Here is a 23,868-nt window from a genome sequence, read left to right as displayed (position 1 = left end):
TTCCCAATTTCTCTGAACTTAGTAAACTTTAAGGAATGGGAAGAGGAACTCCGAAAGACCCTCCAAAATTGCTACCTAGAGCACATTCTGGACACTCAAATCCCGAGTTTCTACTCAAAGGGGATTATGAGTGATAAGGCACATGAGGTATGGAGTGTGGATTGTAAAAGAGTTTCCAGACTCATGGCAAACTCCATCCCGGTACAATAGAAAGGGAAGTTCTCCAACTATTTTCCGGACATGATGCTCAAAGCTCTAGAAGATGTAGTCAATTTGAGAGTCACCAAAAGTACCAGAGGCAACTATGATGGACTTGTGGAAGATGTGACTAGGTCACTCTCGAACATGAGGATCAAGCCACCGCAAGATGGGTGTCTCACGAAAGAGAGACAAGAAGTATGGGCTAAGGTCTATAATGCAAGACTTAGACCCGGGATGCCACTTTAAGCTCATGTGCTCAACATGACAAGGCTATTCACCCATCTGGAGCTAATTGGCAAACCAGTGGACGATGAGCAAGCGGCTCTCATGCTACTAAGCTCACTCCATTCGGGGTATGTTGCATTAAAGATGCGACTTACGGCTAAGAGGAACAAACTGTCCTTGATGGAAGTTGTTCAAGAGCTCCAGAAAACCTATTCTTGCAAGAAGGCTAAGGTTGCTCTGAGACCAAAGAAGAAGGAGTTCAAGAACAAAGCTAAGATGCACTGCTTCTATTGTAGTAGACCCGGACACTAAAAAAGAGAATGTAGCATGTATCTAGAAGATGAGGCGAAAAGAAAAGTAACCTCAATCTCAGGTATCATCTTTACACTTGAACATAAGCCATTTATAAGGTATTAGATACCGGAAAATTGGCTCACTATATGCTCCTGTTTCAGGAACAAAGTGAGCGGTGCTTTTCAAGTGGATATGAGTACACAAGTGGAAGAAGAAGATAATATTTCAAAGAAAGCTTGTAATCTCATAATTTGTCTAGATTTAAAACTTGTTTAGTTTTATGTACCATATTTTGATCTTGTGGCGTTGGACGTCATTTTGAACTTGATCACAAGACATATCATCTTGTTTATATTTATGGATTGACACGTTTGTGTCTTTGGACAAATTGTTTATAATGATACCAAAAGAGCTAAGACCATAGAGTCAAATCAAACTTACTTGTGGCATTATCGTCTTGGCCACATCAACATCAAACGCATCAAGAAACTTCTACAAGAAGGTGTTCTTGACTCTTTCGATTTAGAATCGTTTGAAAATTGCGAGGGATGTCTATTAGGCAAGATGATTAAACAGCCATTCTCCAAGTTGGGAGAAAGGGCAAGTGACTTATTAGGTCTTATACATACCGATGTATGTGGACCAATGAGCTCAACCTCAAGAAATGGACATCGATATTTCATCACTTTCACAGATGACTATAGTAGATATGACTATGTCTACCTCATGTCGCATAAATCTGAATCATTTGAAAAGTTCAACGAATTTTAAAGTGAAGTTGAAAATCAGCTTGGCAAGAAAATCAAAGCCCTTCGATCGGATCGAGGTGGTGAATACTTGAGCCAAGAATTCGATGACCATCTGAAAGAAAAGGGTATACTTTCAGAATTGACACCTCCAGGAACTCCACAATGGAACGGAGTATCCGAAAGGAGAAATCGAACCTTGTTAGACATGGTACGATCAACAATGGGTCTTAGTGATCTTCCTATCTCTTTCTGGGACACACACTTCTAACTACGACACTAACACTGAACCGTGCTCCATTAAAAGCTGTAGAAAAGACTCCTAATGAATTATGGACGAAGAAACCTCCTAGGTTATCTTTTCTAAAGATATAGGGATGTGAAGCATATGTCAAGAAATTGATTTCTGACAAACTTCATCCCAAATCTGACAAGGTTTATTTTGTGGGCTACGCAAAAGAAACCAAAGGGTATTACTTCTACAACAAATCGGAGAACAAAGTGTTTGTTGCTCGCGATGGTGTCTTTTTGGAGAAGGAGTGCCTTTCCGAAATGACAAGTGGGAGGAAAATCGAACTCGACGAAGTTCGTGAGGATGAGCAACAAAATTATGATGACAGTCAAAGTGCTCAAATAGCATCTGTTGACGCAGGTCAAAATGATCAAAATGTGCAAAGTCGAACCGACAATGCAAATGCTCAATCCATTACCCTACGTAGGTCTCAGAGGCCGAGATCTCAACCTGATAGATATCTTGGTTTAGTATTAACCGAGAATCAAGACATCCTGATTATGGATGGAGATGAACTGGCAACCTACAAGCAAACGATGGCAAGCACCAACTCTTCTAAATGGCAAGAGGCCATGAAATCTGAAATGGATTCCATGTTTGAAAATCAAGTCTGGGACTTGGTTGACTCACCCGAAGGTTATAAACCTATTGGATGTAAGTGGATTTTCAAGTTGAAAACCGACAAAGATGGAAATGTATTCATTTACAAAGCCAGATTGGTGGCAAAAGGTTACAGACAAGTTCATGGTATTGATTACGATGAAACCTTTTCACCAGTCGCAATGCTTAAATCCGTTCGGATCCTCCTAGCGATTGCTGCATATTACAATTATGAAATATGGTAGATGGACGTCAAAACCGCCTTCCTTAATGGTTATTTAGAAGAAACTGTGTATATGACACAGCCTGAAGGTTTTGTCGACCAAAACAATGCTAGGAAAGTTTGTAAGCTTAAGAAATCCATTTATTGACTAAAGCAAGCAAGCAGAAGTTGGAATCTGCGATTCAATGAAGGCATCAGTAAGTTTGGTTTTTATCAAGAATCCAGATGAATCTTGTGTTTACAAGAAGGTTAGTGGGAGTGACATCGCCTTCCTAGTCTTATATGTTGATGACATATTGCTCATAGGAAACATCATTCCGTTGTTAGAGTCTGTAAAGGCTTGGCTTGGAAAGTGCTTCTGAATGAAAGACTTGGGAGAGGCTCAGTACATACTCGGCATCAAGATCTATAGGGATAGATCGAAAAGGATGATTAGATTGAGTCAGAGTACTTATATTGATAAGGTACTTGCTCGATTTGGCATGGAGGAGGCCAAGAGAGGTCACCTGCCAATGTCACATGGCATAACCCTAAGCAAGAAGCAGTGTCCACTGATGAGCGGGTAAGAATGAATCAGATTCCATATGCTTCGCTTATTGGATCGATCATGTATGCCATGATATTTTACTAGGCCAGATGTACCGTATGCCTTGAGTGCTACGAGCCATTACCAATCAGACCTAGGAGAGGCGCATTGGACTGCGGCCAAAAATATCCTAATGTACCTGAAAAGGAATAAGGATAAATTCCTGGTGTATGGTGATGCAGAGGATTTAGTTGTGGAAAGTTATACCGACGCAAGCTTCCAGACAGACAGAGTCGATTTCAAATCGCAATCAGGATATGTGTTCCGTCTAAATGGAGGGGCGTTTAGTTGGAAGAGCGCAAAGCAGAGTACAACTGCAGATTCTACAACTGAAGCCGAATACTTAGCAGCCGCTGAAGCAGCTAAGGAGGCTGTTTGGATTCGTAAGTTCGTTGGTGAACTTGATGTTGTACCCTCTATAAAGGGGCCAATAGCCCTCTATTGTGAAAACAATGGAACTATTGTGCAAGCCAGAGAGCCTAGGGAACATCAGAAGGTCAAACATGTTAAGCGGCGATTTCACATGATTCGAGAATGGAAATCAGAGGGTGAAATTAGAATTTGCAAAGTTGGAACGGATGACAATGTAGCCGATCCACTTACTAAACCTTTTCCTCAAGTGAAGCACAACAAGCACGTTGAGGCAATGGAATCAAGCATGTAGGAGACTGGCTTTCATTTCCTTGTTTAGTGTTTTAGTTAATTTTGAGAAAAATTAATGTAAGACGCTAAGGAAAACCATTCAAGTTTTGGAGTAATATAAAATTTCATGCAATATTTTATTACTCCGTTATGCTATTTAATTGTGGTTTAGGATTAAATAATGAGTCCATTCGATTATGAGAATATTCAAAATAGGGTATCAAGACCAGTCTTGGTAAGGAAACACCTATTAAGTGAACATTGAATATTATAATCGAAAATTAACCCTAATCAAGGTCATTTAAACAATGGACGATTAATGACCGATTGAGATTATTGTGTAGTTTGATTTATAGCGCCGTTTCATGTGCTACAAGGACATGATTGTCATAAATCATTTGCATAGGTATTGGTTTAGAACCATACTGGATCAACCTATGAGAATACTATAAGAAATTAAATTTTTTTTTGTCATAAGTATACTTCTCATTATGGCTATCGGAACCTATTTCCTCGACCATGAGTATTGTGAGTTCTCTTGTTTGAGTACTAGTTTGCTTTGATGTTATCAAACGTCTGCCGTAATAGGGGATTATAACGGCAACACTCGGGCTACTAGGTCCTCTTAGTAAGAGGAGCTACATTACAAGACTAGGAATGTCCCCCTACTAAAATAGGGAAGATGTCTTTGTTGTATACAAGGCCTCTCGTAAAGCGATACTGTAAAATGCATGGCCGTGCTCGGATGGATTTTAGAAATCATCTGTTTATTGATAGTCGGACTCGGAATCGGGAAACACTTCTGGACGTAATAAGGATGACAAAATAAATCTTACCTTATAGTTCATGAAGAGACATTAAGCGACATAGGAAAAAGGCTGTACACAAAATGCGCACTTGTCCGGAAGGAGAAGTGGGAGATTGTAAGGAATGGTGTCCTTCGAACAAGTGTACTATTTCGTTAGTGGGTTCAGAATTATTAGAAAGCTAATATATTCAGTGAGGTCAAGTGATCAGAATGCCTGGGTGGAGGCCGCTTCCGATCAGTAATATTAAAGTATTCCTATAGATCGATCCAGTATGGTTCTAAACCAATACCTGTGCAAATGATTTATGACAATCATGTCCTTGTATCACATGAAACGGTGCTATAAATCAGACTACACACTAATCTCAATTGGTCATTAATCGTCCATCGTTTAAATGACCTTGATTAGGGATAATTTTCGATTATAATATTCAATGTTCACTAAATAGGTGTTTCCTTACCAGGACTGGTCTTGATACCCTATTTTGAATATTCTCAAAATCGAATGGACTCATTATTTAATCCTAAACCACAATTAAGCATAACGGAGTAATAAAATATTGCATGAAATTTTATATTACTCCAAAACTTGAATGTTTTTCCTTAGCGTCTTATATTAATTTTTCTCAAAATTAACTAAAACACTAAACAAGGAAATCAAAGCCAGTCTCCTATATGCTTTATTCCCATTGCCTCAACGTGCTTGTTGTGCTTCACTTGAGGCAAAGGTTTAGTAAGTGGATCGGCTACATTGTCATCCGTTCCAACTTTGCAAATTCTGATTTCACCCTCTGAATTCCATTCTCGAATCATGTTAAATCGCTGCTTGACATTTTTGACCTTCTGATGTTCCCTAGGCTCTTTAGCCTGAGCAATAGCTCCATTGTTGTCACAATAGAGGGCTATTGGACCCTTTATAGAGGGTACAATGAACTTACGAATCCAAACAGCCTCCTTAGCTGCTTCAGCAGTTGCTAAGTATTCGGCTTCAGTTGTAGAATCTGCAGTTGTACTCTGCTTTGTGCTCTTCCAACTAAACACCCCTCCATTTAGACAGAACACATATCCAGATTGCGATTTGAAATTGTCTCTGTCTGTCTTGAAGCTTGCGTCGGTATAACCTTCAACAACTAAATCCTCTGCACCACCATACACCAGGAATTTATCCTTGTTCCTTTTCAGGTGCTTTAGGATATTTTTGGCCGCAGTCCAATGTGCCTCAAGGCATACGATACATCTGGCCTAGTACATATCATGACATACATGATCTATCCAATAAGCGAAGCATATGGAATCTGATTCATTCTTACCCACTCATCAGGTGTCTGTGGACACTGCTTCTTGCTTAGGGTTATGCCATGTGACATTGGCAGGTGACCTCTCTTGGCCTCCTCCATGCCAAATCGAGCAAGTACCTTATCAATATAAGTACTCTGACTCAATCCAATCATCCTTTTCGATCTATCCCTATAGATCTTGATGCCTAGTATGTACTGAGCCTCTCCCAAGTCTTTCATTGAGAAGCACTTTCCATGCCAAGCCATTACAGACACTAACAACGGAATGCTGTTTCCAATGAGCAATATGTCATCGACATATAAGACTAGGAAGGCGATGTCACTCCCACTGACCATCTTGCAAACACAAGATTCATCTGGATTCTTGATAAAACCAAACTTACTGATGCCTTCATCGAATCGCAGATTCCAACTTCTGCTTGCTTGCTTTAATCCATAAATGGACTTCTTAAGCTTACAAACTTTCTTAGTATTGATTTAGTCGACAAAACCTTCAGCCTGTGTCATATACACATTTTCTTCCAAATAACCATTAAGGAAGGCGGTTTTGACGTCCATCTATCATATTTCATAATTGTAATATGCAGCAATCGCTAGGAGGATCCGAACGGATTTAAGCATTGCGACTGGTGAAAAGGTTTCATCGTAATCAATACCATGAACTTGTCTGTAACCTTTTGCCCCCAATCCAGCTTTGTAAATGAATACATTTCCATCTTTGTCGGTTTTTAACTTGAAAATCCACTTACATCCAATAGGTGTATAACCTTCAGGTAACTCAACCAAGTCCCAGACTTGATTTTCAAACATGGAATCCATTTCAGATCTCATGGCCTCTTGCCATTTAGCAGAGTCGGTGCTTGCCATCGCTTGCTTGTAGGTTGCCGGTTCATCTCCATCCATAATCAGGATGTCCTAATTCTCGGTTAATACTAAACTAAGATATCTATTAGGTTAAGATCTCGGCCTCTGAGACCTACGTAGGGTAATGGATTGAGCATTTGCATTGTCGGTTCGACTTTTCACATTTTGATCATTTTGACCTGCGTCAACAAATGTTGTTTGAGCACTTTGACTGTCATTATTATTTTGTTTCTCATCCTCAAAAACTTTGTCGAGTTCGATTTTCCTCCCACTTGTCATTTTGGAAAGGTGCTCCTTCTCCAAAAAGACACCATCGCGAGCAACAAACACTTTGTTCTCTGATTTGTTGTAGAAGTAATACCCTTTGGTTTCTTGTGGGTAGCCCACAAAGTAAACCTTGTCAGATTTGGGATGAAGTTTGTCAGAAATCAATTTCTTGACATATGCTTCGCATCCCCATATCTTTAGAAAAGATAACCTAGGATGTTTCTTCGTCCATAATTCATATGGAGTCTTTTCTACAACTTTTGATGGAGCACGGTTCAGTGTTAGAGCCGCAGTCAGAAGTGCAAATCCCCAGAAAGAGATAGGAAGATCACTAAGACCCATTGTTGATCGTACCATGTCTAACAAGGTTCGATTTCTCCTTTCGGATACTCCGTTCCATTGTGGAGTTCCTGGAGGTGTCAATTCTAAAAGTATACCCTTTTCTTTCAAATGGTCATCGAATTCTTGGCTCAAGTATTCACCACCTCGATCCGATCGAAGGGCTTTGATTTTCTTGCCAAGCTGATTTTCAACTCCATTCTGAAATTCTTTGAACTTTTCAAATGATTCAGATTTATGTGACATGTGGTAGACATAGCCATATCTACTATAGTCGTCTGTGAAAGTGATGAAATATCGATGTCCATTTCTTGTGGTTGAGCTCATTGGTCCGCATAAATCGGTATGTATAAGACCCAATAAGTCACTTGCCCTTTCTCCCAACTTGGAGAATGACTGTTTAATCATCTTTCCTAATAGACATCCCTCGCAATTCTCAAACGATTCTAAATCGAAAGAGTCAAGAACACCTTCTTGTAGAAGTTTGTTGATGTGTTTGATGTTGATGTGGCCAAGACGACAATGCCACAAGTAAGTTTGATTTGACTCTATGGTCTTAGCTCTTTTGATATCATTATTCACATTATAAACTTGTTTGTCTAAAGAAAGCACATAAAGGCCATTTTCATAATGTGCAATACCATATAAAACATTATCGAGATAAAACGAACATTCTTTGTCCTTTACTCGAAATTCAAAACCTTTTGCGTCCAATGCCGAAATTGAAATAATGTTTTTGGTAATGTTAGGAACATAATAAACATTATCGAGTTCCAAAACTAGCCTGGTGGGCAAAGAAAAAATGAGAGTTCCTACGGATACGACACCAATTCTGGCTCCATTGCCGACCCGGAGTTCAATCTCTCCCTTCTCTAGCCTTCTAGCGTTCCTTAGTCCCTGAGAATTGGAACAAAGGTGTGAGCCACATCCGGTATCTAATACCCATGATGTTAAGCTAGTGAAGTTAAAGTCTATAACGAATATACCTGATTCAGAAGCAACGGTTCCGTTCTTTTTATCTTCCTTGAACTTGAGGCAATCTCTCTTCAAATGTCCCTTCTTCTTACAGTAGAAACATTCGGAATCAGATTTAGAAGACGCTACCTTCTTATCCTTGGTAGCTTTAGACTTAGGCGGAAAAGTTTTCTTCTTACCTTTCCCCTTAAAGCCTTTCTTCTTTTTGTCCGAAAATTTGAACGAATTGCCCTTTTTAATCATGAGCATATCATGCTTTCCTTCATCCTTAAGCGTTTTCTCAGCTTGCTTCAACATACCATGAAGCTCGGTGAGGGTTTTCTCCATGCTGTGCATATTATAGTTCATCTTGAACTGATCATAGCCTTTGTGCAGCGAGTGGAGAATGATGTCAATTGCCATCTCGGTTGAATACCCCGCATCAAGCCTTCCCATGTTTTCAAACAATCCAATCATTTTGAGTACATGTGGGCTGACTGGCTCTCCTTTCTTGAGCTTGCTCTCAAGGATCTGCCTGTGGGTTTCAAACCTTTCAGTTCAAGCCTGCTCTTGGAACATATTTTGTAATTCAGAAATGATCTCAAAAGCCGTCTCTTTTTCAAAGAAAGTCTTTTGAAGCTCAGGAGACATTGTGGCCAACATGATGCATTTGACATCTCGATTGGCACTTTGCCATCGATTTAGGGCAGCTTGAGTCACCTCCTCATTAGGAGTTTCGGGCATTTCCTCATCAAGGACATATTCCTTTTGCTCTTGCATGAGAACAATTCCCAAGTTCCTTTGCCAATCAAGATAATTTAGCCCACTCAGCTTCTCCTTGTCGAGAATTGAGCGTAACGAGAATTGGTTGTTTGAGTTATTTGAAGACATGATTCTACAATTGAAAGAATTTGAAATGAAAAACCATTCATTATACTTAAATAAGATTGAATTCATGCATTTTAATCAAAATTATTTAAAACGTCTTATTTACACATTAAAGATTGTCCCCATTTCAGGTGAGAATATGTCGATTCCAAGATCCAAAGAAACAAAGAGTTGTTAAGCATGCTTTGGCTTGTCTTAACACTCAATCTCCTAAGGTAAGCAACGCTTTGCAAATGGCTCCAAGCCAGTCTTGGTTGAATAAATCGTCACATCCAATGCTCTCTAAACAATTTATTCACTTTGCCACGACATGTTAGGACTCCATCACTCATATCGTTGAGTATAACCAAAACCACCTTGCATACCCGGTATGTCTTACGTTCCTTGGAGAAGTAGTGATGCCTCGCTTTGGCGTAGCCCACCACTACCCTCGTTCGGTTGGTAAGTGTGTTTTGGAATGGCAAGTTTTACTCAATATTTTAGGGACCTAGGGTTTCTATGTTGGTTGATTTAAGTGAACTTAATTAATCATCTCAACATTTGAAATCCTAAACATGCATCTAACATATAATTCATATATATATAATCATAAATATATTTCGAAAACATAAATAGAGATGCATTTGGCAACTAGCATGACCCCTTGAGATCTTCAAGTCTTCAAAAGGTCATCATTTGCAACTTCATGGCTTTGTCTTCTAAGAACCCCGTCTTCAAGACTTGACCAAAATATTACAATTGCTAGTATCTACGATTAGGACTAATCTAAATATTAAGGTACAAAAATACTCAACGGTTCGCAGACCGTATTTAGATTTACAAAAATACATCACGGATCACAGTCCGTATTTTCTATCCTAATCGGGCCCCAGTAGTTGCCATTTCATAAAACCTGTGAGAGAATTTACATTCCATTCATCCATTCACTATCTGTGAATGGCCCATGCATTTTACAACGATAAACAAGTAACAATGCATAAAACGCGCGAGAACTAGTAACTAATCTAGGTGGTTAATCCAATTAACTAGTCAAAGTTGTTTTAACCGGTTATGGAAATAACTAAGAGACGCTCCAACTAAATTCCGCATCCAACTTAACTAATCCAATTAATTACGTCGGTGAACCCAAATATTTGCCAAAATTAATTTTTCAAATGTCGCTCAAAACCCAAGGCCTAGCCTCCAAAAATTTTAATTAAATAAACAAAATAATTAAAATAATTAAAACGACAATTTAAGCAAAATTACGAATTCCAAAATGTCTAAGTGCCTAGCACTAAGACTTGGAGTCCCAAAAAAAAAATACCCTTATTTACATATTAAGCAACGCTAAAATTAAATTTAAAATAGCATCGCCTTAATAACCCAGGGTTATTGTGCCAATTATGGGATTGTACGTACCGTACAACAAGCACGTATTATGCCCATGCGCACCCCCGCAACACCAAGCATGCATGTGGGCTGCTTGTGCTTGCATGCGTTACGCCTAGCCCAGCCAAGCGTAGCAGCACACACAGTGCGCACAACATTATGCTGCTTCTTGCTGCTGGCAGCGAGCAGCAGCCCACACCCTTCCTCGCACACACACACGCACAACACCAAGAAACTAAGAACGAAGTGCCCAGCAGCCTTGGCAGCCGCATATGGGTTGCGTGAGCAGCCCAGTTGGCCGAGAGCTAGCTCGGGGCTCTTAGGCCTCGTGTTGCGTGCTAATGCTTCAAAAAATTTTGATTTTGTGTGTGACATTATAAATCAATTCTAAATTAATTTTAGAATCAATTTTGAGGAAAAATGAAAAATAACAAGTCCAACTTAAATAATTCATCCAAATGCAATTAACCAAATTTATTTCCAAGAACCATTCTTTAATAAAATTGGTTTAACTTGGTGTAATAAAATAAATTAGGGCAATTCTCACTATTAATTTAATCACTTTAAATTAATCTTGAGATTTTGACAAAATAAAAGGGAGTTGGAAAAATGAACATAAGTTCAATAAAGACTCCAACTTTAATACTTGTGAATCCATGAAAAAATTATATCTTCCAATATGAAGATAAACCAATTTCAATCACAAGTTTTAAACTTTATGATTCCAATCAACTAAAAAATGATTAAATCAACAAAGTTTAACCAAAATTCATGGAAGTTAGTAACTCAAAGGTTCAATCACTTATCATAAATAAAGATTGAATCTTTAGTAGTTGGAAGCAACAAAGAACAACTATTTCACACTTAATGCAATTAATTTGCAATTATGTGAAAAAATAAAACCAAACTTTCAAGCACCAATTACTACCAAGTAATCATGCTTAAAGTGGTCTAAAATTGCATATAAATAAAGGAAAGAACCAAATTCATAACCACCATAAATATGCAATCAATTTTTAAGGTTAGAAAGACTTAAAAATTTTTGTCAAAACGAAAAATCCCTCGAAAAATGCATTTATGGTCGTTTTTTGGCTAAAAACAGAGTCCTGAAGGGTAAAACCATTTCCAGAACGCCTTTTCCACCCAAAATTCACTATTTTTGGGTCAAAATCTGGGTTCGGCAGCTGAAGACAGCTCTAGTCCGGGGTAAAAATTGGAAAAACGAGTTACTAATCTAATTAGCAACTTAAAACCAGAAAAATTAAGCCATAAAAACACCTTGAAAATATTATGATTTTAAAAATAAACGAGCGAGGCTCTGATACCACTGTTGGGGTTTGGTGAGTCCGACTCACCGCGGAAACAAACCCAAAAACAAGACCACACTCGCAATAAATAAAACCATAAAAATAATTAAATTAATCACAAGATTAAGATAAGATAATTACCTTTGACGCGTGCTTCGCTCCAAAATGAGCTCTTACTTGAAAGCTTCAAGTCCCGCTCACACAGAGACCGCCAACGAAGTCCACCCGTACCAACAAAACCGACTAGGTCCAATGTCTTGGGGTTAGCAAGACCCGACCAATAAAACCCGAGTAATTATATTGAGTTCAAAGGTTTTCACTAATTGTGATGCCTTTTTCAACTCTTACTCAAGCATCATTCCCAATGCCCATACTTGGGTATTTATAGGAAATGATGGGAGTATCATTTACTCTCCCATCAATGTGGGATAGTATGATTTTTCCATTTTATTATAAAGCTAAAATAAAATTAATAATCAAGCTAGTAATAAATCAACAAGTGGCAAGCTCATGTGAGTGGTTAGGTGAGGACCACTTGGAGAAGGGGGGGACCAAACTTGCTCCCTACTCCCTCTCTCATAACCGGCCACCTCACTCCACACACACTCAAGGACCACTAGCCACATGGCACCCACCCTTGGGCACCAAGGCAGCCAAGGTGGGCTGCCATGTGCTGCTGTCCGTGGCAGCCACGCCCAGCAAGCCCAGCAGGCCCAGCACTTGCATGCGGGCTGCCAGGCGCTGCTGGCCAGCAAGCCCAGCATGCTTGTGCGGGCTGCTGCTGGCCTTGGCCAGTGCTGCTAGGCAGCAAGCAATGGCCTAGCCATGCTGCTGTTAGCTGTGGCGAGCTGGCGCGCCTAGCGTGCTAGCTACTGCAGCTTGTTGCGGCATGGCTTGCTAGCCATTGCGCGCACAAGGCTGTGCCTAGCATGCTAGCACGCATTAGGCAGCGTCTAGCCTTGCGATGCTAGCATGGGTGCGCTAGCACGCACCAGCCAACCTAAGATCGGCTTGCTGCGCATGCTAGCCACCATGCTAGGCCATACGCCCTTAGTACTCGGTTTGCTTGGGCATTCCAATGCTAGGGGTATTTTGGTCTTTTGTTGATTTATTACTATTTCTCGTCTCGTCTTTCACAATTTTGACTCGACTTCCGACGCTCGGTTTTGACGCTCTATGCTCGAATTTCCAACGTTAAAATAAATATTACTTGGTCGACTCATTAATTTCTTCCGATTTAATTCGTCGGTTCGGTTTGTTGAATGCTTGGGTGTGACTCAAAGGGTTCAGTCAAGATTAAGCTGTAATATTAATTATTCATTAATATTACTGATCGGAAGCGGCCTCCACCCAGGCATTCCGATCACTTGACGTCACTGAATATATTAGCTTTCTAATCATTCTTAACCCACTAACGGAATAGTACACTTGTTCGAAGGACTCCATTCCTTTTAGAGGCCACGTGTCAAGTTCAGGATAGCCCATGTGGCTTAATATCCTCTTGACACTTGGTGTCCTCAGATGCATCTTTGAAATGGCGGCCTTCAAGGGCCCAAATCCCATGAAGCGCCGTTTTACGGCGCAGCCCATTGAAATTTAGGTCAAGTGACCTAGATAGAGGCACGTTCTCTAATGACCCTATAAATAGGGAGATATTTCCCCATTTTGGGGACACATTCAATCATTTATTATACCTACATTCTCTCACATCAGAGAAACACCTGAGCTTGGAATCCAAGCAGTTAATTTCCATACTCTTTATTCCTTTTCAAGTTACTAACTTGATCGTTGGAGGCGGAGCTCCTACCACCCGGAGTCTCCGTAGTTTTGCAGGTACAACTCAGCCGGATCAGACTTCATGAAGTAACTCTCTCGAGGGACAAAAACACCCAAAAGGCGCCGTCTGTGGGGAGAGTACCTCGAAGATGGTTCAAGAGTCTGTATCACCCCCTAACCGTCTGGGCGATGACCTAGAAGTCTTTACAGACCAGGAGGATGAAGATCCTCATGTCGAAACCTTTACAGCCGATGATGGTTTTATCAGAACCAAGCGCTTCCGGCCTAGAGACACTCTGGAGCGGGGTGCCTCCCAGGCGGGTACAAATCCACCCCCTGGGCAGCCGAAAGGGGAAACCCATACGACAGCTGGATCAGCACCTGTCACCGAGACGAACTCATGAGATTCATGAAAATTTTCAAGGGTTAAATTAAAGAGCTGATCACCCAGAGCCGGGCTGGCCCAAGTAAAGGTCAGTCGGCCAAGAAGACTCTCTAGTAAAGGGGAAGTCAGTCAGAGAACGACAGCCCACTCCTCATCCAAAGGAGAAGGCAGCCGGGACCATTGATTGGTAAAAAATTCTTCTTCCTAAGAGGAATACCAACAACACCCGCCGGACTCAACAGCCGGTGGGAAGTGAAAAATCAACTCTTGATGCCCGGGAGATTATCAACCGGAAGAGAAATCAACAATTGTCTAAATCGGCTTCTACGTCGAATTTTCCAGATAGCTTTAACAATACTTCTGCAGGGAATGCACCTACCTTGCATGAGAGTCAGACAGGCGATAATACCGTCCACTCTGGCCCTTAGATGATCGGGACTGCACCATATGTACCTTCTCAGGTCTACGGTCAACACCCACCTTACTATATGCAGCCGGCTCTCTTATGAGGTCAGGCGACATACCACAATGTTCAGCCACTAGACTGGCAGCTTCGTCTGCTCCGCCTGGGTGAACAACCTTCTGCATTCACCCGGGAGATAACCGAGGCGGCCCAGCCGGCCAAGGTTAAGAATGTATTGGTTGGTACCTATTGATGTGGATTCTAACCCCTTGTTTAGTCAAGATTTTAGAAAACCCACAATCTTGAAATAAAGATCCAATCTTGAAGGATTTTTTTAAGATTGAATAAAAACGAACCGATATTTCTCCTCACAAGATCACTCCTGAAACTTATGATTCGAATCCCCAAATTAATTAACCCACTCCAGGACGCTAATTATTTTGAGATTAAACTCTTAGCCTACTCCTAGACACTAAGTGTTTAATGTTCTAATCTTCAACCAACTCCTTGAATTGAAAACTAGCAAAACGTTTAAGCAAAAAGCTAAACAATGAATTTTTATTCAACTGAATTTTTGTGTATTTGTTATGTTTCTACAAAGCCACGAAAATAAGCTTTTATAGGCTTCAAAAGAGGTCTCCTAGTCCTCCTAGAAGTAGAAGATCTAACCTAGATAGGATTCTAATAATCCTACATAAGATAGAATTTCAATCCTATCAAAGATAAGATTGCTAGGTAGTTTATTCCTAATCAAACTCTAACTAACTAAAAACTTTCCTAATCACCTTATGAGTTTATAGCAACTAAATGACAGAAAAATAAACTTATCCTAATTGCTTAAACCAAGAAAAACCCTTTCAAGTGAAAGGTAAAAACTTGCAAGCAAAACTCCAGAAATAAACTAAGTATATAAAAAAAATCATCCTTTTCATGTCGCCGCCACCACACCACCACACGCGCCGCCCCTTGTCTTACGCGCCGGCTCAGGCTGCAGCTGGGTTTAAGGTGGTTCCGGGAAGGTGGCGCGTGGGCCCCATCTCGGCGCGTGGCCATTGTGCTCCTCGCAGGAAGTGAACTGCTCCATTTCTTCTTCTTTGCAAATCATGCTTCCTTCTTTCCCTAGTGAACTAGTGGACCTTTCCTTGTTTATTTCTTTGTTTGGGCAGCCCATAATGAAGCTATTTGGACCTTTTAAAAGTGTCTTGGACCCTTCAAAAGAATTAGCCTCTCGATTCACATCATTCTCCCCTTCTTCAAAAGAATTTGCCCTCAAATTCACATCATCAAAACAAGTAAAGAGGTTTTCAATGTTAAATGTAGAATCTTTATCACCACTTTCACTAGACAAGTCTTCTTGGTACTCACCATCTTCACAATAGTTATCTTCTTTATTAAGAAGACATGTCTTGGGTCCTCTATCGATCTCTTCCTTAAATATCTTTTCCCTTGGAAACAAACTTGAACTTCGGTCAACATGTGAGCACTTAGCAAGTCCTTTATGAGACAAAGGTTGTAGACTAAAACGTTTATTTCCAACCTTCACTGAATACACATTGGTCTTTCCATAATGTTTAACCTTTCGATCAAATTGCCATGGTCTTCCCAAAAGTAAGTGACAAGCATTCATTGGAATCACATCACACCATATTTCATCTTGGTAATTTCCTATGGAGAAATTTACTAGTGCTTGCTTCTTAATTTGAAAACCCTTTGAATCATCAAGCCAATTTACTTTATATGGTTTTGCATGAACTCTCGTAGGAAGATTGAGTTTAGTAACCATCTCCGTAGAAGCCACATTAGTGCATGAACCACTATCAGTTATCACCTTACATGTGGTATCACTTACTTTGCAACGAGTATGGAATAAACTTTCACGTTGAAATTTGTTAGGGTTAGCTTCGGCATGGAGGATCTTTCTTACCACAAGCACTCTTTCATCATCTTCGGGATCAATCTCATCTTCTTCTTCTTCTTCCGTTTCAACAACCTTTTCCTTTTTATCTTGAGGAACAAATTCATATTTTCTTTCCTCTTCAGTCATGGCTTCATATTGCTGTATAGTAAGAGTTCTTCGACTTGGACAATCTTTAAGTTGATGTCCTCTTCCTTGGCTCTTGAAGCAGCGCATTTGGTCTTAAAATTTCTCCTTAGAGACATAAACTTTTTCCTTTTTCCCTACCTCCTTTTCACTATTCTTCAAATTTTCAGATTTTGATGCAAAATCTTTGGAAGATTGATTATAGAACTTAGAAGTAGAACCTTGCATATAGCTTGTATTAGTACCCTTAGAAGCACTCGGTTTCTTATCTTCATTCCAATGTCTCTCAATTTTCAAGGCTAACTTGCAAACATCATTGAATGTATTGTAGCTACTTAGCTCAACTTTTTTAGCAATAGGTCAATTAAGTCCCTTTATGAACCGAGCAATGCGCATAGTTTCTTTCTCATCCAACTCACAAATAGAAGTCAAACGATCAAACTCCGTGATATATTCATTCACGCTTTTAATATCTTGAGTCAAAGTGGCCAATTTCAAGTATTGAGTTTGCTCAAAATCATGTGGAAGGTATCTAGCACGCATCTTTCTTTTCAAATCCGTCCATGTCTTGATCTTACTCTTCCCCGATCTAGCACGTCGCGCTTTCAAAGATTCAAACCATGTTCCCGCATTCTTAGTGAGTCTTATATAAGAAATTTTGAATCGTTTCACATCATCGAACCCTTTATAATCCGAAATCTTCTCTAATTGCCTCTCCCACTCAAGAAAATCTTCGGGGCTTCCTAGACCCGTGAAGTCATCAAGCTTAAAACCCTTATCATCAATTTTAGAAGAGTATTTAGGCTCATCATCACTACTAGAAGAACTATCATCACTATCTCTATGGTTTTTCTTCTTTTTATGATCTTGAAGTAATTTTGCAAAGGCATCAAACTTTGCATCAGCACGATCAGTCATCTTTTCCTCTAAAATCTCAAATCTCTCTTCAAATCTTTCAATTAATCTGTTTAAAGCTTCTTCTCCCATGATTTATACACAAAAAAATGCGCACAAAACAAAGCAAAAAAAACCAACCAGAGTATAGCAGTAGCACGGAAGAAAATTATATGATCAAAACACCTTAAAAATACCCAAGAACACACAGGAAAATCCCAGAAAAAATCGCTGCACAATTCGAGCAAAAACGAACTAAAACAGAAGCATGTATCAATTCGGACCAAAACAGACCAGTACGCACAAAACAGACCAGTTTAATAGCAAACGATGTCTAAAAATTCTGCAATTTTGCATTCAGAAAGTACACATAAAAATAACCAGATTCAAAAAAAGAATCACCTAAAAAGCTTCTGTAATAAAGGAGAACGAGCCAAAACAATTTGGCCTTGCAAACAGATCCTCCGAGAACACAGAAGTTAGAAAACGAATTGTGACGATTCTCCCCTTTAAATCTGATACCAATTTGATGTGGATTCTAACCCCTTGTTTAGTCAAGATTTTAGAAAACCCACAATCTTGAAATAAAGATCCAATCTTGAAGGATTTCTTTAAGATTGAATAAAAACGAACCGATATTTCTCCTCACAAGATCACTCCTGAAACTTATGATTCGAATCCCCAAATTTATTAACCCACTCCTGGACGCTAATTATTTTGAGATTAAACTCTTAGCCTACTCCTAGACACTAAGTGTTTAATGTTCTAATCTTCAACCAACTCCTTGAATTGAAAACTAGCAAAACGTTTAAGCAAAAAGCTAAACAATGAATTTTTATTCAACTGAATTTTTGTGTATTTGTTATGTTTCTACAAAGCCACGAAAATAAGCTTTTATAGGTCTCAAAAGAGGTCTCCTAGTCCTCCTAGAAGTAGAAGATCTAACCAAGATAGGATTCTAATAATCCTACATCAGATAGAATTTCAATCCTATCAAAGATAAGATTGCTAGGTAGTTTATTCCTAATCAAACTCTAACTAACTAAAAACTTACCTAATCACCTTATGAAGTTTATACAACTAAATGACAGAAAAATAAACTTATCCTAATTGCTTAAACCAAGAAAAACCCTTTCAAGTGAAAGGTAAAAACTTGCAAGCAAAACTCTAGAAATAAACCAAGTATATAAAAAAAATCATCCTTTTCATGTCGCCGCCACCACACCACCACACGCGCCGCCCCTTGTCTTACGCGCCGGCTCAGGCTGCAGCTGGGTTTAAGGTGGTTCCGGGAAGGTGGCGCGTGGGCCCCATCTCGGCGCGTGGCCATTGTGCTCCTCGCAGGAAGTGAACTGCTCCATTTCTTCTTCTTTGCAAATCATGCTTCCTTCTTTCCCTAGTGAACTAGTTGACCTTTCCTTGTTTATTTCTTTGTTTGGGCAGCCCATAATGAAGCTATTTGGACCTTTTAAAAGTGTCTTGGACCCTTCAAAAGAATTAGCCTCTTGATTCACATCACCTATGATGGTACCACCAATCCGGAAGATCACCTCATGGCTTACACTAACCTCATGTACTTGCAAGGGTTTGATGATGCCACTTGGTGTCGTTGCTTCCCGGCTACATTTAAGGGCATTTCCCAACAATGGTTTGGAAATTTGCCAGCCGGGTCCATTGATAGTTTTAGGAAGCTTGCCTTCCTGTTTGCTTCCAACTTCTCAATGAACATCCCTGCTAAGAAAACAAGCTTGGACTTGAGCACCATTAAGCAGGGGGAGAGAGAAGGGCTGCGCTCCTATGTCAGGTGGTTCAATCTGATTAGAATTCAGATTCAAGGACTGTCTGATGAGGTAGCTTTTACAGACTTTTTCAAAGGTCTGAGAGACGGGTCGACTTTTAAGTTCGACCTAGTCAGAAAAGGGGTTTTCACTTTACAGGCGGCCCTAAGGGAGGCGGAAAGCTATATTCAAGCAACCGACCTCTGCACGCTTGGTAATCAGTCAGACTCCAAAAAGTCTGACAAACAGAAAGACAGCCGGCCTGCTCAGCCGGCCAAAAAGAAAGAAGAGAACAAGAAGAGAAAAAAAATCTGGGCGGTTAGTGATTCTGACCAGCTGTCCCAGAAGAAGAAGAAAGAATTTGAACTGTACGTCCCTAAGTACGAGTTTAACAAGGACTGCAACTCCATCCTCATAGAAATTAAGGACCGACTGTCCCTAGAGAAGCAGAATCCAATGAAAAGTTCCATTCAATCGAGGAACAAAAATAAATTTTGCCAATACCATGAGGAAGTTGGCCATGACACCAACGACTGCTTCAGCCTTCAACGGGCGTTGGACCGTCTGGCTGACAAGGGGATGCTGAAGTCCTACATTTCTAAGTCCCCAGCCGGGGCAAAGAAGAAGAACAAGGGTCAGTCCTCTAAGACTACCCTCCAGCCTGCTAGTAGCTCGGATACCGACAAGGAGCCGGTCTACACAATAGCAAGCGGGTTCTCATGTGGTGGCCCTACCATCTGGGGCACCAAGAGCCATCTTCGAAAGATGGACAAAGATGATGATGGGCTGGCGTCTACAAGCTCCTCCTTCCCAGACGTTCTAATCACTAAGAAGGACAGGGGCAGTGTTTGCCGTCCGCATGATGACCCGGTCGTCATTGAATGTAAGGTTGCCAACCAGTTGGTTGGACAAATCCTTTTTTATACCAGCAGCTTATCAGACATCATCAGCCTCCGGTGCCTGCAAAAGCTGAAATACAATGACAGCATCTTGCAGCCGGTTACCCACCCTTTAGTTGGCTTTGAGTGTGGAATGGTTTACCTAGTCGGAAGGGTTGATTTACCAATCCGGCTGGGTGAGAAAGGAAAAGGGCGACTCCTGGTCGTCAAGTTCTTGGTCGTTGAGGAGCTGACCGCCTACAACATTATTTTGGGCCGGCCAACCCTCAACGAAGCCAAGGTTGTAATCATCCTTTCCCTCATGCTCATTAAGTATGAGAGGAATGACGGTTTTGTTGGTTCCTTGAATGGGAATCAGAAGACGGCCCGGGAGTGCTATCTCTCAGCCGTCAAAGTTATTGTGGCCCCAGAAGGCCAGGAACCAATAGACCTTGACAGTGTCAAGGATGCCGACCAAGTACCAGCCCCACTAGCAGCCGGTAAGTAAAGAAAGGCACCTCTGCTGATGAAGGTGAAGAAAGAGAAAAAATAGCAATCACTGACCGGTGAACGGTCAGATGAGCTCTGTCCCCAACCGGCTGGTGAACATATTGATATACCACTGGACGACAGCCGTTCAGAGCGTACCGTGAAGGTTGGGACGGTTGCTTTTGCTAAGTTGGGTACAGACTTGCACCTTCTGCTTAAAGAATTTAAAGACATTTTTTCCTTTCAAGTGGAAGAGATGCCAGGCATTAGCCCGGATCTTGCTGTCCACAAACTCCAGTGGATCCTAAAAATAAGCCCATCCGGCAAAAGAAAAGAAATCACGGCGAGGAAAGAAGTCAGGCGACAGCTGCTAAAGTTAAAAAGCTGATGGATGCTAGGTTCATTTGGCCATGTAATTTCCCCGACTAGGTGGCGAATGTTGTGCTTGTAAAGAAGCCGAATAGTACTTGGCGTATGTGTCTTGACTACACAGATCTTAACAAGGCATGTCCCAAGGACAGTTATCCGCTTCCTAAGATCGACAGTCTAGTCGATTCGACAGCCGGGCATGCCTTGATGAGTTTTATGGATGCCTATTTCAGCTTCCATCAGATACCCCTATGGAAGAAAGATCAAGAAAAGACGGCCTTCGTCACTGATCAGGGGTTATTCTGTTACACTGTGATGCCGTTTGGCTTGAAAAATGCGTCGGCTACGTTCCAACGGATGATTAATACGGTCTTTATTAATCAAATTGGGAGGAATATAGAGGCGTACATTGATGACATGATAGTCAAATCCAAGCAGCAGGCTGATCACCTTGCTGATCTCCGAGAAACCTTCACCACACTCAGGCGACATAAGGTTATGTTAAATCCTAAGAAATGCGTCTTTGGTGTTGAGTCTGGGAAATTTCACGGATTCCTGATTGATCAAAGGGGGATAGAGGCTAACCCCGAGAAGATACAGGCGGTAATTGACATGAAGTCACCCCGCACTGTCAAGGAAGCACAGAGACTAACCGGTTTCCTGGCGGCCTTGGGGAGATTCCTCAGCCGGTCAGGTGACAAATGCTTTACTTCTTCCAAGTAATTAGGAAGAAGACCAGATTTGAATGGGGGGATGATGCTGAGGAGACCTTTCAACGGCTGAAAGAACACTTGCACTCTTTGCCAAGGCTTGTTAGTCCACTCCCTAGAGAGGTGTTATACATGTACCTAGACGTTTCAGATCATGCCCTCAGTGCCGTTCATTGTTGAAATGACACGACCGATGCAACCGGATAACATTGACCAGGTTTGGAAAGTGTATGTAGACGAAAACCGTATTTTCTGGCTCATCCGGTGGCAATCTACACCGACCAGCTCCTCAAGCGGCCAATGTCTACTTTGGAGTCATCCGGCAGAATGTTGAAATGGGTTATTGAAATGCAAAGTCTTGAAATCACTTTTGAACCTAGAAAGGCTGTGAAAGGTCAATCGTTTGCCGACTTCATTGTTGAAATGACACGACCGATGCAACCGGATAACATTGACCAGGTTTGGAAAGTGTATGTAGACGGAAGTTCAACGAAGAACGGCTGCGGTGCAGGAATTATATATGAATTCCCTGGGGGGGACAGATTTGAATATGCACTGCGGTTTAAATTTCAGGCCTCAAATAACGAGGCGGGGTATGAAGCCCTGCTAGCCGGAATTCGCATGTGTAAGGCAGCAGGGGCAACTAAAATTGACGCCTATTCTGATTCACAGTTGGTTGTTAGCCAGTATGAGGGAAAATATGAGGCAACTCATCCGTCTATGATCAAATATCTTCAGGCAGTCAAAGAAGAGGCTGGGGCACTTGAGGAATTCTGTTTGAATCAAGTGCCTAGGTCAGATAACAACAAGGCGGATGTGTTGTCCAAATTGGCTTCATCCGCCTGCTGTGATACGCCTCGGTCGGTCTTTTGGGAAGTTCTTGAAAAGAAAAGCATACATGAAGAGCCCTTTGGAATCTTAGACCGAAGCTCTACCTGGATGGATGGCATCCGGGCATACCTAGCAGACGGCAAACTTCTTGATTCACCACAGGAGGCAGCCGTCATGAAAAAACGAGCAGCAAACTTCGAGTTAAGAAGCGGAGAGCTCTTCAAGGCGGGTTTCCTTAAACCTCTATTAAAGTGTGTTACCCCAGAAAAGGGGAAAGAAGTTCTCGAAGAATTGCATGCGGGGTACTGTACCTCTCATATAGGTGGCATGTCCCTAGCCGTCAAAGCCAGGCGGCATTACTTTTGGCCTACTCTTGAAGCAGACGCTAAAGAGTTGGTGAAGAGATGTGACAAATGCCAGAGGTTTGGCCAACTTATTTACCGCCCGACTACTGATCTGACGGCAATCCACAGCCCAGTCCCATTCGCTAAATGGGGCATGGATATCTTGGGTCCTTATACGCCTGCTCCAGGCGGAAAGCGCTACGTTTTGGTAGCTGTGGATTATTTTACTAAGTGGGTAGAAGTTGAGCCGGTTAAGAACATCGAGACAAAGGATGTCATCTTTTTCATCTGGAAGAACATCATCACCCGGTTTGGGGTACCTATGTCTATGGTGTTTGATAATGGCCCTCAGTTTGAGACCCCCCGCTCAAGACTTGGTTGGGAGATTAGGGTATCTCACATTGTTTTGCATCAGTCGGACGACCCCAAGCAAACGGCCAGGTTGAAGCCTTCAACAAACTCATCTCAGACAGCATAAAAAAGAAAATCGAAAGAGCCGGTGGTTTATGGGCAGAAGAGTTAATTAATGTCCTATGGGCCATCCGGACTACTACTAAAGGGGCAACCGGAGAATCCCCATTTCTTATGGTATATGGTGCTAAAGTCGTCTTGCCCATTGAGCACTACGAGTCGACTCTCTGAGTCATGCTTTATGATGAAAAGGCAAATTGGGAGGCCATGCGGCTGGCATTGGACTCCCTCCCGGAACGCAGGGGCAATGCTGCCCTGCGCCATGAGATATTCCGTTTGAGAATGACCGGAGCCTACAACAAGAAAGTGCACAAGAGTCCTTTGAAAGTTGACGACTTTGTGTTGCGAAAAATGGAGGCAACCGGTAGGGCCAAAGAGGCTGAGAAGCTAACCCCTAATTAGGAAGGCCCCTAGCGGATTTATGAAGAAGTCAGGGACGACACCTACCGTCTGGAAACTCCAGACGGCCACCGCCTGCCTAGAACTTGGAATGTAGATAACCTAAAAAAGTTCTACTTCTGAGAATGTAAATTTTTTGTAAACAGTGAGTCAATTAATGAGAATTCAGACTTTGTTTGCAAAACTGTTTTGTTA

This window comes from Chenopodium quinoa, unplaced genomic scaffold, assembly GCF_001683475.1.
Source record: "Chenopodium quinoa cultivar QQ74 unplaced genomic scaffold, ASM168347v1, whole genome shotgun sequence".
Taxonomy (NCBI): domain Eukaryota; kingdom Viridiplantae; phylum Streptophyta; class Magnoliopsida; order Caryophyllales; family Amaranthaceae; genus Chenopodium; species Chenopodium quinoa.
Note: the sequence above shows the minus strand (reverse complement) of the source record.